This window comes from Aquila chrysaetos, chromosome Z (genome assembly GCF_900496995.4).
Source record: "Aquila chrysaetos chrysaetos chromosome Z, bAquChr1.4, whole genome shotgun sequence".
NCBI lineage: Eukaryota > Metazoa > Chordata > Aves > Accipitriformes > Accipitridae > Aquila > Aquila chrysaetos.
In genome coordinates, this window is record NC_044030.1 from 36,924,512 (window position 1) to 36,941,700 (window position 17,189).

Here is a 17,189-nt window from a genome sequence, read left to right on the forward strand (position 1 = left end):
CTCTGAGCAGGAACTAGGGCCAAATGAGGTGCAGGGGTCCTTTCCAATTTAAACTATCCTGTGGTTCTGTAGCTAGTAGACTGAGTCAAATATTGTTAGGAAAATGATTGAAAATAAACAGATTAACAAGGAGTGTCTTGCTCATGTGAACAAGAGTAGAGGGACAAGGTACTTAAGCAAATCTATATACACATTAGTTCAGACCTACATATAACCTCTACTCCATTCCAATAGTAGCACTACAATAGAAGACTTGTGTGGCACCTAGCTGTGATAATATCTTCTGCACAGTCATCATATTCTTCTCTATCTTATGCAGGTGGCTGTCTGGAGTTACTCTGATACTGTGCTACATTAGTGCAGTATCAATAATTTTTCTTTTTTTTTTTTTTTTTGCTTTTTAGGTTAGAGATCTGTGGCTTTCTGGAGAAGACAACATACTGTCCCTGTTCACACGGGTCCCTGGAAGGCACTGTGAAATACAACTATCCTGTCAAAATGCCCTGCAGCATGAAACACTTGGGAGAATCTGACTGATACAGCCACAGAGTTCTACTGAGCCAGTGCCAAAACACAACTCGACAAAGTTTCAAATAAAGCTTTTCAAAATTTCAATGCATCTCAAATTGCTACTTAAGTACATTCAGTATCAAAGGTATTGCAAAGCACACATTAACGCTGCAGACACTATAATAAGCTTCTAAGCATATCAGAAAACACACGGGAGACACAGGAGTGTTGCTGTTTTAAAAACCAAAACCAAAGACTAAACTACATAACTTGATTTTTTATGCTTTGTGGGCAGAAAGACCAGGAATAGTCACAACTTACTTTTTTTTTGTTTGTTTTGTTTTCCCAAATAAGATGTGTTTCAGAAAGCACACTCATGGAAATATAGTATTGGAGAGTATTGTTACTGTTTAAGAGCAGAACTCTGAAACAGATTGACTTTGTGGTCCAACTGCTCCTCCTGGAAGGCTTTTCTACTGCTCCACTCCTCAAATGGCTGAAAACCTCAGTTCAGCACAGACGAAAGGAAATCCTTCCAAAACATTTTCACAAGCAGGTGCTGCACTGCAGAATAACTCTTCACCTGGGAAGTCTCTTGGGATGTGATGTATTTGTGTTCAAAACTCACAGCTACTCAGTCTAGAGCAGGGATATGAGCTCATGTCTCTGGCTCAGTGGTTTGAGTGTGAGAAAGTCATACAACATATCTCTGGTTCAACTTCATACAAAATGGAGAAGAAAACAGAAAAGCCAAAGGGAAGGGTCAGCAACATGGAGTATTCAGAATCCTGCCTTGAAAGAGGTGGTGGAGGAATTCAACCTCAGCCTGCGTTATCCCAGGTGTGTGGATCCTTCTCAGCCCATCCAGCAGCAGTCGAGGTCTTAGAGCAAACTTCACCTCAGATTGAAGGAAAAAAGGCAGCACTTTGAAGACTTTGTGCTGAAAAAAAGTTTCTCTAACTACCTTTAAGGAGGATAGGAGCTTCCAAAGGCCTTTCATTTCTTCTCTGACTCAGTTTTGGCCTTGAATAAAGTATTTCAACCTTTCTGTCTCTTTTCCTCCAGCTGTAAAATGATACCAGTAATTTCTCCTGGCTTCAGATGCCTGCAGTGAGAATTAGGTTCACCCATTCCAGCATATAGAGCTACCCAGGGTAACCAAGCTGAGCTTCGATCTTTCTTTTTATAGCAGCAGGGTTGAGCATAGCTACACCAGAAGAGCATGAGCTGCATTTATGTTACAGGCAGGAACGTGAGAGGAGGGAGGGAACAGGGAAAGCATTTTGAGTATCTCACTGTGAGCCCTGGTTGGAAGGAGCTTCTGCTGATACACATTACACATGGAGATTTTTTTCTCTGACTGGCACTGCCTGCTAGGGAGGATCAATCTGGAGAACTGGCAAACCTTCCTTCCCTCTCGCCAAATGGACCCTCTTCCACTGAAGCACCAGTTTGCAGTACTGACCACTGTAATCACTTTTTGGCCTTGTGATAGGTTGCTGTGGTTTAAGCCCAGCCAGCAACTAAGCACCACACAGCCACGCACTCACTCCCCCCTGCTTCAGTGGGATGGGGAGGAATATTTTAAAAAAGCAGTAAAACTCATGGGTTGAGATAATAATGGTTTAGTAACTAAAATAGAATAACAATAATAATAAAAATATAAATATAATAATAAGAATTGTAATGAAAAGGAATATAACAAAAAAAGAGAGAGAGAAATAAAACACAACACAAGTGATGCACAATGCAGTTCCTCACCACCCGCTGACCGATGCCTGAGCAGCGGTCAGGGCCTCCTGGCCAGCTGCCCCCGGTTTATATACTGAGCATGATGCCCTATGGTATGGAATATCCCTTTGGCTAGTTCGGGTCAGCTGTCCTGGCCATGCTCCCTCCCAGGTTCTTGTGCACCTGCTTGCTGGCAGAGCATGGCAAACTGAAAAATCCTTAACTTAGGATAAGCGTTACTTAGCAACAACTAAAACATCAGTGTGTTACCAACATTATTCTCACACTAAATCCAAAACACACTGTACCAGCTACTAAGAAGAAAATTAACTCTATCCCAGCCGAAACCAGGACAGAGGTACAGTGTCAATGATACAAACAACTGATCACTAATATATGCTGTATTAAACACAGCATAAGCAGATGCATGTTTTAAACTACTGTATGTTCTTACAAAATATCTAAGAAATATCTAGAGCCATTTAGCATAGCTGATTGGTTTAAACACATTTAAAGTACTATTTTGCCTGATTATTCTTTGATGTTTATTCTCTGTGGTATACTTGAGAAACCATTCAAAAGGAAAAAAAGATAAAAACCATTTTTGTATGAAGTACCAGTAGCAAGTGCACCTCTGGGACTTCCCAGAAACCCTGCAGAATGATCTTTCAGATAATCAGACAACAGTTAACTACTTCCTAGTGCACAGCATCAGGGCTTCCTACCTCTCCCTCCCCCTCACACATGGCAGATACGGTGATCTTACTGGAGAGCAGACTTATTTAATATTTCATAGAATACATAACATCTTTTTCAGCAGGCTGTCACCTCAGAAGATAAGGGAATTAACTCTGTTCTCACTTTATACCAGGTTTTTTGTTTTCTTCCCCACACTAATAGTGCTACCAGTTGCACCTTTTCATCATACCTCCTTGTTCCCTTCATACTGCCTCTTTAGTGATGAGTATTTCATGATTTTTTTTCTGGGGGCAGAGGGGAATGGATTTCAAAAGTAGATAGCAAACTAAGGCACAGAAAGTTTGTTATCAGCTCCATTTCACATAGGATGTCTCTAATGATAGTTCATTCTTTTTAATTGTTTGCATGTGTTGTCTTTCTTAACACTTGCTGCACTTTTTTAATCAGTCACCACCACCCCCACACATACATATATATACATACATACATCCCGCTTTTCAAGGGAGAGACCGTTTTCTTCATTTGTTTGAATCATGTCCAGTGTACTTGTGTTTTACCATAATCTGTGGGGCAAAAATAGCTGCAGGGAACAGATGCCTTTGGATATTCAGTAGTACTCTAAACCCCTCATCACTATTCTCCTGTACCTCATTTGCAAATCGCTGTTTCTGATTACAAACATACAGGTCCCATTCCATAAAACAGCAGGACCTTTCTATCTATTCTAAAGAGAAATTTAAAGAGAAATTCCTCTTCCTAAACAATGTCTTTCCAGAGGGGCATTGCACCCAAATATTGATATGTCTCAAAATGATCAGGTTGCTGAAGCAAGTTACATGATGCCTACTGGGCCTCATGGGACACTCTCCATCACTTACAGCATTTTACTCAAAACCGCAAAGCCACCACACAGAAGCTATGCCTAATGTTCTGCAAGGCAGGCCTTCCTCAGCACAGAGATTTTGATTTAACTTCCCCAAGTCAAATGTTCATTTATTGTCTGTCCACCTAGGAAAGATCAATACTGTATTTTTCCAGGCTGATCTAGTTATGGAATCACAAAACTTAAGCTGATCTCCTGACTCCAGGAGTCTGAAGGAACTCAGAGTGTCTCAACTTCTCCTTCAGTATCTTCCCCAACTGAACGAACAACTAGGTTTATATGATCAGCTGCAGCTAGTAAATGCAGTTCACTCAGAAGTTCCAGCTTCCTCAACCGAATCCACTGTTTTGCTGCCAAAGCAGCAGAGTTTAAATGTTTGCAAAGCAACAGAGTTTAAAATAAACTGATTAGTAAAAATAATTTTATCCTACTATTTATCTTACTAGATGGTGCACTGGGCATTCACAATCAACCTGCAATTAGTAGTTAAAGTACAGCTATGAATGTCCTAACCATGCTGCTGCAGCAAGAATAGTGCATGGTAACTTTTGTGCATTGAAGTCTAGATCCTGAATCTTGAGGCAGATGTGCTTTGTTACTCTGCAAATCTTGACAGCCATAACAGTTGTCAATACTGGAGTCTGTAAAAAAGTCTGTATTGACAAACAGCATCCAAAGAACTTTTCTGATATTTCCTAAAGAATGCATGGACCATTAGATAGGCTTTTGCTTCAGATCAGCACATTTTAAAACACTGTGAGAGACAGATCACTGCCTTGGTAGACACATTGCAGGTTATGCCTACTGGCTTCTCCTTCAACTATTCAATCTTCTTTCTTAAACCACTGTTCTGATATTTTATGTATTTTTTACATAACCAGTCCTATGCCAGGTGAAGAAATATTTTTCAAGACCTGCAAAATAAAAATTCATGGCTAGCTTAGAAGCTGTGTGATAATTGCCAACACAACTGCCAGAAAACTCCAGCTTCCACTGAAACCCATTCTCCCTATTCCTCCCTAATAGTTTTCAAGCATTTCATAAGTGACTTGGTCATTTGTCTTTTAATGACCCTGTTAACTACATGGTATCATAGCAAAGTTATCAAGTAGCTTAAATCAAAGGTTTTAAAAGTAATAGTCAGTGCTCTAAAAGCTGGTATATACATTTTTCATGTCATCTGAGACATCTAACTACATTTCATTGCCAAGCGTTGTAGAAAAACAACAGCTGATTATATTCTGATATCCAAAAAAACTCAACACTTTTTCTCTGCACATACAATGACCATTAACACTTGAACTTCAGCCTGATGGAAATTAATATTTAACTCCATGTCTTTTGTTACGAATTTCTTTTTTTAGCTAGATACTCCACTGCAGTTTAAAAATACCATAAAGCAAGCTAGCTGGACAATAAACAGTGTAAAATAGACCAGTTTAACTGAAGTGAGAGCTGGGAGGAAAAACAGAAAAAGAAGACACTTTGAAAAGTTCTGTAACTATTTCCTAGTTCAGTTACAATAAACTTAAAATGTCATTAGACACCGGTGAAAAAGGAGCTGAAATAGCTCTGAGATGTGCCTAATTCCACTAATGTGGAGCCAGTGAGCACTCAGCCCCAGTGAGCCAAAGCATTCATACCCATACCGAGCAGGGCACAACCACTGCCCCACTGGGACCTCGCTCCAGTCCACAATACAGCTGGGCTTCTTATGAAGAGGATTTTTTAGGTCCTCTGATGGGTAAGCAGATTCAGAGTTTCCCCAGCAGGACATCCTGAGTGAAAACTGAAACGCTGTCCCTTGCAACCATTTTTTTCATTGCTTATAGCTGATGCCAACACGATTCTCTAATTTACACGCATTTGGTTAAATCTACTGCCTTTGGGTTTTGAGAAGCTGCTCCTAAGCAAAAGGTGTAAGGTATAAGGAATAAGCAGGTTAGATTAGCCCAGCCCCCTGCAAAACTCTCTTACACATTAAGAGTTTTGAAGCTTGAAAGCTTTTTAAATTTCACAGATTGTCTCTCAGCCTACCCTAACCATCAAAAACTTAGGAAAAACATTTTAGATAAAATGTTTGCCAGCAGCTGAAAACCTGCAGCCCACTTTCCTGCCCCCTCAACAACTTATTATTAGGTAATTAACTAAAAGCAAGTTTCATATTTCTTCCATGTAAAAGAGTTTGCCTTTCACCTGAGTTCAGAGCTACCTGAGAGCAACCCATTGCAATTCAAAGCACTCTCATCATGTTAACAGTTCCTGAAAGCCCTGAAAGCCAAACTTGTTTGTTTGTTTATTTTATCAGTAGAAAACAGTCCTACAGCTCTCCAGTTTGCAACTAGGGATGCCACTGAAGAACTTAATATTCTTCAGGTATTCTCCACTACCCTACTCTTCATTTATCTGTAAAATTCACATGCTAAGTATGTGAAAGGCAATACATGAAACTATAATTCCCATTTAGTACCATTTTATGTGCACATCTCCAGGCTCCAACCCCAGAAGCTGAGCAGTGAGCTGTCAGCCAAAGCTAGAAAAGTTCAAATAAATACAGGGGAAAAAACCAGAAGTCTCACATCCCTGTCAGGCCATCCTTGTTTTACAACAGTGTAATTGAAGGCATTACGTATAGTTCATGTTATTCCTTCAAAAACATTTCTGTCACTGAGTATTCTTCCAGTGCCTGTGGAGCTATAAAAGTAGGCAGACACACTCACACTTTGCCTCCACACTTCCGTAAGCAGACTTACACACCACAGAGAGATGTACCAGAGTAGGTCCCATGGAAAAGGAGGAGAGGCTAACCTAGAAAGGATTAAATCACCTTCCAATTTTACTATCAGGTGCAGTATAGACAGTTCTCACTCAGTTGGGCACTTTTCCTTTTTCCTGGGTTGTTAAAAATGTGAACAAATCTGAGTTAAGTATGTTCAGAAACACTTCCCTTTTTGAAACAAGATCATCATAATCAGAGTGTTGACACTGAAGTGCTACATGACAGCTAGGACATTCTGTGTGTCCCTGCTAACCAGGGATAGCAAGCAGGAGAGAGAGTGGTGTCTGCCTCATCTCCACCATAAGCCTCTTGCAGACCAGTTCCTGCAAGTTACACTTGTCTCCTGTGGGCAAATAAATGGTCCAAAATCTTCGGAATTCACATCTCATTGAGACAAATGTCTCTGTTGCAGTAAAATTAACTGTCAGAATATGGTGATGCAAACATAGGACAATAGGTGTTTGCTGAAGAAAATAACTTCTTTCCAATAGTAACTCCATCTGAAACATCTAGGAACAGCAAAAACCCTAAAAGAGAGTTGAAAATGCATTTAAACAGGAAAATAAACCTCGATGCAAAACAACTCTTACTGGCAGACCAGCAGAAGCAAGTAGCAGCATTTATGCTTGTGCAGAACAACAGATTTTGAATGCATGGTATAAGTGCCCATAATGGGGCTTAAGGCTTTTCAAGTGTGGCTGCTGTCTTATTACCCACTCAGGCACCTTATTAAGCATCAGCAAGGTTTGGACATGTTCAGCACCCACTGTTGCAAGCGGTGGTTGTGTATGTCTTGAGAAGGTGGATTTACAAATTTAGGACCTGTAAAGACAGCCAAGTGAGGCAATGTATTAACTATGACAGAAACAACTCTGTTCTTACTGTTTTGCTAACATCAGCAGAATCAATGCCCTGTTACCTCACTGAAACAGAGTAGTTGGTCCACAGGCTGCTCTGTGAACTCCTGAACCACGAAAACCAGCAAGGTCTCAGATATCTGCATCCCCAGTCAACAGTGATAAACAGGACAAGGTGGAAGGGTGAACCTCATCACAAATGTAATGTAACACTGGTACTACATGAGAGGGCACATATGTCTTGAGGTTTATGATTCTTTGTACAAAGAACTACACCCATTGCTTAATATTTTGAGCATAGAAAGCTTTAATTCAGCCAACCTGGAAGGGGTTATCCACAAAATCTGTCCACCTAGCCTTTCTGTCATGGCTTACACACTGATTTGCAAGATCAAATCTTAAGCAGTTGGGGAAAGAAATGTGATTGTCTGGTATCCTTTGAACTAAAAGCCTTGAGGCAGACACATCAGTGTTATCAACATTCTTCTCATACTGAACCCAAAACATAACACTATACCACCTACTAGGAAGAAAATAAACTCTATCCCAGCTGAAACCAGGACAAGAGTAAAACCAATAGCCTTAACCTAAGACCTGTGTCTAAGTCTCAGATTAGACTGGATGCTCAGTGAAGGACCCTGGAGAAAGAGTCTGTTCTCCATATTCAATATATTAAAAAATATTTTCAAAACATCAATATGTTCATATCAAATTAGCATAACTTTGCAAAGTTGTTTCCACTCTAGACAAATTGCATCCACTACTGCTAGTGACTCAGGTGCCCTATAAATATAGACCTTATCTGCTAGTAAAATACTAGCACACTGATGACTCAGGTAAATATTTGCATGTCTCTGCAGAGCATGCTTCTGTCAGTACTCCCCCAGTTAGATATCTATATGGATGCTGGGAACTTCATGTGGTTCAGGCATCCAACTACCTGAACATCCTTGCCAACACAGGGACAGAAACAGAGAGGATGGGAGGTAGCACTTCTGCAGGCAGAAAAAATGCTGCAGGGAGTCATTTTGACATCCTGTCTTTGATGTCAGGTATAGAAAATCCTGTGGTAGATTAGAAAGTCCTGTTTTAAATTAAGTTAGTTAGCCAAGATCATTCTGATCTTTTCTACCCTTCCTGTTTAATGGTGCCTCACCTGGAGCACCAATTCTGATCCCTTCTATTCTTCCTGATTGATGGTGCATCCCTCTTGGCAGGAAAATGAACCATTGACCCCATACAGAGCGATTTAGCAGTCAAAGTGAGGAGGGGATACCTCCTCAAACGACCACCAAGGACCACCCGAGACGCCCACACATGCAGAGAAGGCATCTGGTGTGTCATGTTTATGTAATCCTATGCATATGCATGAGACAGTTTGAATATGTACTAGGTAGGAGGAGTTTAATAAAATAGATGCAATTGTTACTGTATAAAAGGGACACACCTGATGAATTTGGTGTGCTTGATTTGTGGAAAGCCCACTGAGCACGCTGCACAGAATAAAGCAATATCTCTCCTGAGAGCATGAGATTGGGCTATTGCACACGGGGTAACAAATCCGCTTTTAGGACACCTTCACTCTCATATCTGAGCTGTGACCTATTAAAATCTATTCCGTTAGAGATTCTTCATACTGCAGAGTCTTCCTCGACCATAATAAATTGTCTAGAGGAAAACCTGACCTGGGCTTTCATAATTGTTTACTGCACCAAACCTCTCCAGTGACAGATAATTTTTGACTTCCAGGTCCAGACAGATACACATTTCAAACATATGGGGAAGAATGCTAAAAAAGAAAAATGGCCCATGCCAAAATACCCATGAAGAGAAAGGTAAGCCTGTGCTTTTCTCCATAAAAAGTGCATTTATCTCTTTTCCGGATAAATTACAAGGTATGCCAAGACCCTTTATAGAATACCATGGTCTAAAGATCTCAGATCTACTCCACAGATCAGGTCTGTTAGTCATTTAAAATGATTAAGTGCTAAAAAATGATGAAATTGCTTCAGTAGATAAATAGTTCAAGAGCTGTGGTTATTGCTCCATCAACAGTTTTCCAGTTGATCCACTGTTCTTGTGCTGAGCAGTGTTCTCTCAAGGCCAATACCTTCTATCTCAGTTTGGTGAATACAGAAGCTCTTCTTTCATTGGCAGCTTGGTCCGGCTCCATAACAGCAACATGCCACATTGCCCTCAGTGGGAATTTGCATTTTTTTTTCTCCTTTAGTGTTCTGATTGTGCTGTAAGAAAGTGTCCCCTTTGACCACAGCTATATGGCAGGCAACAAATCTACATGGCAGGTGAAAAATCCATGTTTCCCAGTGCATGCAAAAAAACCCACCCTCAAAACTAAAATTGCCTGCTGTGAATAAAAAAGAAAAGGTGGTTGTTAGACTTGTACCATTGCTTCCAAGACTTCCTGCACGAAAGTGAGAAACAGCTGTTTATGCCAATTTAGAAACAGAAGGGATCAGCTAAGATATAGATAAAGCTATAAATAAATAACTGGCACATAATATTTATGTAAAGGGTGTTGCAAAGCTTAAGAAAGACAAACTCATGCAAAAGCACGTTCTTGCAGAAAAACTGTGCACATGAAAGTGTTCTGCAGGTTCAGAGGCCTACATTGTATAACTTATCTCCCATTCGTAAGCAATAGGTAGTTTATATTAAGGCCACCAAAGATCTGCTAACAGCAAAACTTGCAAGCTGAATTATTAGTGTGTTAATTTCAATGACCTCCTTCCACATGTGACCTTCATGACACAAAGAAAAAAGTTAATTTTTAAAGGCCAGGTAGATAATTTGACAGGGATAACAGAATATAAAGAAACAGCACCTTTTTGTCAGAATGGCATTTAACTGAGCAGGAGCTTATAGAACAGTAATTAATTGCTTAATTGTTTTGAAAGGACAAGCACTAGAAAGTATGACCTTTCATTGACACTTTGCTGCAATAGTACATTAATTATAGCTGAATTTCAATGGGTCTCCTGTGGGAACACATGACATTCGCATTAGTACCAGACAAGTTTACTGTGGTCATAGCTTTTATAACAAATGCCTAATGCTAAATTAAAGCACCATTTGGCTCTTGGTCTCAAATCTTGTCCAGAAATCTTAATAATATTTTTCTCTGCTAAGTATTTCTTGCATTTAAAAATTAGTATTTCTCACAGTCCAAGCAGCTGGCAGCATGTAATTAAAGAAACATACTGAAAAAAACCAAACTGGAGAACGTAGGTAGACTAGAATAATCTTCTTTCAGCTGTCAGTTATTTTTCTTTTAAAAGTTTTCACAACAGTAGACACCAGCTTTCGCAAAGTTCAGTGCTTTAGTCCAGTGAAGTCAAGGACCAAGCCTAGGACTCTTGGATAAAAAAGATCCTGATGGAGATCACATTACACCAATTCAGCCTGAAGGTAATGGTGCTGAGGAGTAAAATATGACAATGTGAGGTGCAAAGAAATGATGTGATAGAGAAGATGTGTCCATTCATGGAGTCAACTCATTTGGTTTTTCCTGGTTTTATCCTCCAAACTTTACCCTGCTCTTTGTGCTCTAAATCAGTCATATCAGTCTCACCAGACTGTCAGAATGAAGAGGCTGCTCTACCAAGGAGCTGGGAAAACAAGGCATCTGCACACAACCCAGAGCCTCCTTTAGGAAAACCTTTTCAAAAAGAAGAAAATAAATTTAGGAAAATCTTGTAATGAACACAGGGATATTTTGTTTGCTTACTGGTTTTTAAGCTTGTGAGGGGTCCTTAAACTATCACACAATTATCCGCGGTCCTGCTCATTCCCAGATGTTCTCTGCAAACACAAGGCCTGATATTTTCTTCCTAATGTAGCAATAAGGACAATCTCTCCCTCTAAAGAAAATGCATCTGGATGGAAGAAGATGAGATTTTGGGGTGTACTGGCAAAGCACATAGGACCCAGGACTCACCCCTCAAGGTGGTATCCATGTTTTGGTCTGGCTGCTCCTAAACGTCACCCACGACAGGGCAGGCAGCCTCCAGAAGAGCTAAGACCAGCAAAGACTGCAGCCCCAAGTCAGCACCTCCCTTCGCAGCATTCAGTCAGAGGCTTGCCTCACAAGCAGATGTTCAGCAGGATAAGTTTGGACAGGCTGCTCTAGATAGTTAGCTAAATGCATTCCTCTCCACCTACTAAGAAAGAAAAAGCCACGAGACTAACCAGAGAATCTTCTGAACTCCTGAAGCAATTACACACTTTGAGTTTACATTTCCTGCGCCTTACAAATCTCTTCAGACAACATGTGTTCCACCCATATCTTTTATCTTGAAAAGCTCTCGGATGCTGTTATAGACGCTCGTGACAAATTGGAGGAGCCAATTTGTATTAAATAAAAGATCGAATTTATTAGCAAGCGATAAAAGAGCAAAACAGCGCTGGGCAGCCGGGGAGACAGTGCTCCGCCACAAGCTCGCACCCAAACAGGGGAAGAGCCTCTTTATTTATACAGTCTTTTTAGTCCCTGATACGTGAAGGCTGGCTGGTATCTTTGGTATCTTGTGCCATCAGGTGTTAAGTGGTCGTAATTTGCCTTCTGGTGGTTGTTGGGATGAAGGCGGAAGTCTTCCTCAGCTGTTCTTTAGGTGACTCAAGTCCCATTCATGCTCTGTAAACGTTTCTCTACATATGCTAATCATCGGTACTCATGGTCTTAGATAAGTGAAGAATATCCCTACCTCCACATGCGATTTCATGAACAAAGTTAACCCGTTCATTACAATCCCCCCTTTTCTATTTTATCCTGATTTTGTTCATTAAATCGATCTAATACTTCTTTTGTCCGCCCGAGGATAGGATTAATTCCTTCATCCTCTATTTGTTCATATTGTTTTCGTAACAGCATTAAGTGTGCAGCTTCTAAGCGCCCTTTAACAATAGCGATCAACTTATTAAAAATGCATGGCCCAAAAGTCAAAAATAAGATCAACAAGATAAGGGGTCCTGTAATAGTTGACAATAGGGTGGTTAACCAGGGTGAATAATTAAACATAGACTCATACTAGCTCTGTTGTGCTTCCCTGTCTTTCTTCCGTTTTTCTAACCCCTCCCGTAGCTTGGCCATTGTATCTCTAACTACTCCAGTATGGTCAACATATACACAACACTCTTCCCGTAGGGCTGCACATAACCCCCCCTGCTGCATGAACATTAGGTCTAAGCCCCGTCTGTTTTGTAATACTACTTCTGATAAAGACCTAACAGACTGTTCTAGGGCTGTCATGGCTTTTTCTATCCTAGCCAAATCCTCGTCGACTGCTATTCTTAAGGATTGAAATTCTTGATTTTGTTGTATGAGGGAGGTTATTCCTGTACCAGCTCCAGCAGCTCCGACTGCTATGAGGGTTGCTACCGTGAGGGCTGTCAAGGGCTCACGTTTTTTGTATGTGATGGGCCTGAGTAGTTTGATAGTTATAAATAAAATCTTCGGGATGGTAAATAAGCTTAGGTATTACAGTTACTTGTAAGATAGTAGTAGTCTGTACAATATTGTTATTATCATCTTCCTCTGTTACGACTGAATTTGGTCTTACACCAGAGGGTTTATTTGGCACCAGCTCTTTCCTTATCGTAATTATTCCCCCTTAATCTGCGCCTGGTTTTCAAAGTCTGACTCCCCATGTTCTCTCGGTTAACCAAGCAGGATCTTTCGGGTTGGTTGCATTAATATAAACATATGGGCAATTTCCACTCCATAGTCCTGTTTGGCTTCCATCCCAACCATGTGAAGCAGGTGTACATCCATGAGGCTCCCACCTTACAGATAGGAATTTATCTGGACCTCCCCTAGGAATCCAATCAGAAGCTATAGTTTTGCAACCCCAATAAGCATAATAGTAAGAGTCGGGATGGTTGCAATACCCCTTTCCAGGGTTAGAACTGGGACAAAACTAAAAGCCTAAGTTATGTAGACATGGGTTCCTGGGTATGATTTGACATAAGGATTGATTAAAGCTTGGGGCCCCGGCAGCAATTACTTGCTGTAGTATCTTTTGATCCTCCCACCTATAAAGCGTCTATTTGTAAGGTTGGTGGGGGTTCCCTTTGTCTTGGGTTGTCTCCATTAGCATTAGTAACAGTCCTATCATTCAAGTGCTTAATCTCAAGTTTGAGAAAAGTGGTGTCCCTTTACCCTTGCGACAGGTATTCCAAGGGTGCTGATAATCATTTTGATTTTTGTCTTCATCCCTGGTGAGAGATGGGAGACTTTGGGGAAGCTCTGAGGATGTTTTATTTGGGAGTAATAAGTCAAGAGGCTCCGTGAGCCTTCTCTGGAGGTAGTTCATCAACCTTAATCCCCACAGCAGTACGTCTCTGCCCTCTTCTCTGCCTACTCTGTTGCTTAGAGCAGCGAGGTATACTATCTTCTCAGCAGCAGTTGTATTCTTCAGGGGAACCTCCTTTATATTTACTTTGTTTTGACTTATATGCGTCCCAGTTTGTATCCTTCACTTCCCAAGCTCCCCACCCCACTCTGACCACTGTTCGTCTGCGGGATACTTGCACTATTTCAGTCTTCGTTGGGCATAACTCATTTACATAAAGACAACACCTCTCAGGGTTTATGCCTTTAGCAAAAATATCCCACCATTCTTTGGAGCCTTTTATAATTTTTCCAGTTGATATTCCCATACATAATGCTTGCTCAATTAATTCCTGTTCGTAATTATAACATTCGTGGCAAATGTCACTAGGGGAATACCCATAGGAGCAATGTGTCCACCACTTTTCTCTACAAAGTTTACACCTGTAACATATAAAGATAACATATACAGTGAGGATTTTTACAAAAGACAGTCTCACTCCTCCACTTTTCTTCGGAGCTTGATTTTCAAGCTGTCAGGGTCTTTGGTCACTTCTCAATGAGAACTCCGAATTGGTCCTTTGATCCTGCTTGCATGAGTCTATCCTCGTTCTGTAGTTTGGACAGCAGTTTCTGTGGTAAGTAAAACAAGAAAGGGCCCCTCCCACCTAGGAGTGAGAGAGGATTTTTTCCAGGCTCTTATTAATACCATATCACCTGGCTTTACTGAATTTCAGGGGTTGTTTTTCTTTGGTGTCCCTTAACATGTACCACAGTTATTCGCTTGGGCCCTCTTATTGCTTGTCTTGACTTCCTTTTCCCTGTTATTACTCGAGATGACCCATCAGCGAATAACTTTTCTCCCTCTCTCAATTTTACCTCTTCCAGATCTAGCCTAATTTTTGTTTGTTCTTCAATGGTCTGAAGGCAATTATGTGTTAATTCTTCTTCAGGACCCCCATACAAAAATTGTGCCGGATTTTTTAAGTTCGTTGTTCCGATCTCCAATTTAGGGGAATGGATTAGGATCCCCTTATATTTTAAAAGCCTAGCATCGGTGATCCATTTTTCAGCCTTTTGTTGGAGAACTCCTCGAATATTATGGGAGAACACCCTTAATTCACTTCTAAACGTTATCTTATTTGCTTCTTCCACTATCAGGGTTACAGCAACAACTGCTTGTAAACAGGTGGGCCACCCTCTACTGACGGGGTCTAATAATTTGGAAATATACCCTACAGGTTTCTTTTTTCCCTGTCCACTCCTGGGTTAAAACTCCGTATGCTGTCCCCTCCTCAGTGGCCACAAATAAATAAAAGGGTCTCCTCACATCAGGCAGACTCAAGACAGGGGCGTTAACTAGATCAGCCTTGAGACTCTCTAATCTCTCTTCATCCTCCGGGGTCCATTTAAGCAACCCATCCATAGTTAACTTTTGATACAAAAATCGTGCTTTCGCACTAAAGTTTTCAATCTACTGTCTACAATACCCAAATAGCCCCAACAATTGTCTAATCTGTTGTTTACTCCTCGGGGCTTTCAGTGATAAAATTCCATTTACTCGTTCGGGGTCTAACTTCTTAGTCCCCTTGCTTATCCAGTGTCCTAAATATTTCACCTCCTTTTCCACAAACTGTAGTTTTGGCCGTGATACCTTGAGGCCTTGAAGGCCCAAGAAATTTAACAACCGTATGCTTTCTTTTCTGACTGTTTCTTGATTTTCTCCTGCTAACAATAAGTCATCCACATACTGTATTAGTACGACCCCATCCTGCAGTTGGTATTCCCGTAGAACCCGTTCTAGGGCTTGTCCAAATAAGTTTGGGGATTCTGTAAACTCCTGGGGGAGTACAGTCCACCTTAACTGCTGTCTCCTATGAGTGTCTGGGTCTTCCCACTCGAAGGCAAAATAATCTCTACATTCCTCCTTTAGAGGGCATGACCAGAATGCATCCTTAAGATCTATTACGCTATACCATTGGTTCTTGGGTCCCAATTGACTCAGCAGGGTGTGTGGGTTTGCCACTACCGGGAACCGGTTGACAGTCCGTTTATTGATTTCCCTTAGGTCATGCACCAACCGATAGCTACTATCGGATTTTTTTTTTTACTGGTAAAATCGGGGTATTAAAAGGGGACATGCAGGGTTCGAGTACCCCCTTTCCCAATAGTCTTTTAATCTCAGGTTTTAGTCCCCTTCTCCCTTCATTAGATAAGGGATATTGTTTAACTCTCACTGGAATCTCTGGGTTCTTAATAACCACCTCAAATGGTTCAATCAAGCCATTCCATTGGGGTCTCATCTTTTTCCTGTGAGCCGGATCCTGATTATTCCAGTTTGGCCGATTTAAGGGCCATTTTTGATCCGTCGCTGGGCCAGCCTGATGTTGCTGGTCCCACAGTCTCATCCCAGCCCCCCTAATCTTGTCCCTTTCTTCTACGGTAAATAATATGCCCAGGATAGACTGTAATTCATCCCACGTGTACAAATTCAGTCCCAAGAATTGATCCAACCTTTTGGCTACCCCCAGGGGATCATCTAACAGATTCCCCATTTCCTTCTTAAATTTTCTTACATCCCCTGTATAAAGGGGGACTGCCACATACCCCGTTCCCGGTCCCCCCTGTTCATCCTCACCAGGCACCAACATTTCCCGAAGAAGGAACAATCTTTCCTTTCTTCGTATTATTTTATTACGTGCAGACCTTCTGGGAGGGGGTGCCGGGGCTGAGGAATTAGGTTCCGAATCTGACCCTTCCTGGGCCTGGGCTATTTCCTGGCCTTGGAGTGGGTCCTGAGGAGGAGGGGCCTGAGGGGCATAGGGAGGGGGCCAAAGGGGGTCCTCATCATCTTTTCGAGGTTTATCTGGTCTGTTTTCTCTTAAGGCAAAGAGGAATGACATTTCCCAGGATTGGGAAATCCATAAGGCAGCATATTCACTTTCCTCTGGGCTGGCTGGTGGTCTCTTATTGTTTACCCATATATTTAATTGTTGACACACCCAATCCTCAGAGGACCCGAACACAGGCGAGAGTATATGAGGATTGCTGAGAGGTTTTCCACCCCAAATCTCAATACAATAACTAATCATCTTTTTCCTTAGACCTATCCTTTCTCCTTGGTGAACTGTCTCAATATCTTAACATCAGGCTTAGGGGACTGTCCGGGGGTATGTCTGGTAACTTATTTCCCTTCCCCATCCCCATGGGTCCAGAGGGCTTGCTTTTCCTCTGTCCCATCTTCCGAGGTGCCCTTATCCACACACACACTCACTTCCCCTCGGTCGTGACTCGCTCCCTCGCGGGCTACGAGAACTGCACTACTGGAGGGTCCGCACTCGCGTGATCTCAGAGAGACCTCTCACACAATCGCACCTCGGGATA